The sequence below is a fragment of the Cyclopterus lumpus genome, chromosome 21, assembly GCF_009769545.1.
Source record: "Cyclopterus lumpus isolate fCycLum1 chromosome 21, fCycLum1.pri, whole genome shotgun sequence".
Taxonomy (NCBI): domain Eukaryota; kingdom Metazoa; phylum Chordata; class Actinopteri; order Perciformes; family Cyclopteridae; genus Cyclopterus; species Cyclopterus lumpus.
Window position 1 is genome coordinate 1087181 of NC_046986.1, and position 818 is coordinate 1087998.

Genomic DNA, 818 nt, shown 5'->3' on the forward strand with positions numbered 1-818 from the left:
GAATGCTAACCCGGCGATGCTCTATCTGTACATAGGAGCAGAGGGTACATGTGTCTGTATATTGAATAGCTAACACTGTTTGTTTAAAAAAGAAAGAAAAAACACATAAAAAAGCCTTATAGTTGTTTAAAAAATAAAGTGCAGCAGCCATGAGGTTAGTTTGGGGGCGGAGCTCCAGGATGTGAACTTGTGACCTTTTACAGAAACAAACTCGTTCAATATTAAAGACTGCAAAAACAGTTGGAGAAAATGAATTGGGAAGCAGTCGTTTTTTGGGTCTAGACTCCGCCTTCGTCTGAAAGCCGGTCGCCCGATTGGTCCGTTTTGAGCTCCGCCCCCTGAGATGTGAGGCTCTGTGCCCTTCTATGCAACTTACCAGGTGTCCTGTCAGACCTGTCACGTAGACTGTAATCACTGCCTTTTAGACACTGTGAATTTTGGTACCCTATATTTTTGTATATTGTACATTATAAAAGGATAATAAACCTTGATGCCAACACAACATTTGTATACTTCATGCATCATTCCAGGTGTTGATGTCAAAAATATTTGCCTATTCAAAGATCAGATGAGATTAGTAATAGAGGTAGTAATACAATCTGGTAGGCCTAAGTCATAAAATGTCATATTATAGTGTTTTGTAAAAGATCTGAATATAGTATGTCGTGAAAAGAAAAGCAATTAAGAGTCATAAAAAGTCAGTGCTGGCAGTGTTTTTAGTTATGCTGTTGATGTTTTGATCGTTATTAAGTGTTTAGAACTGAGAGAGAAGACGGCTAACTGAGGCTAGCGCCATTAGCTAACGGATGCTAATCGCG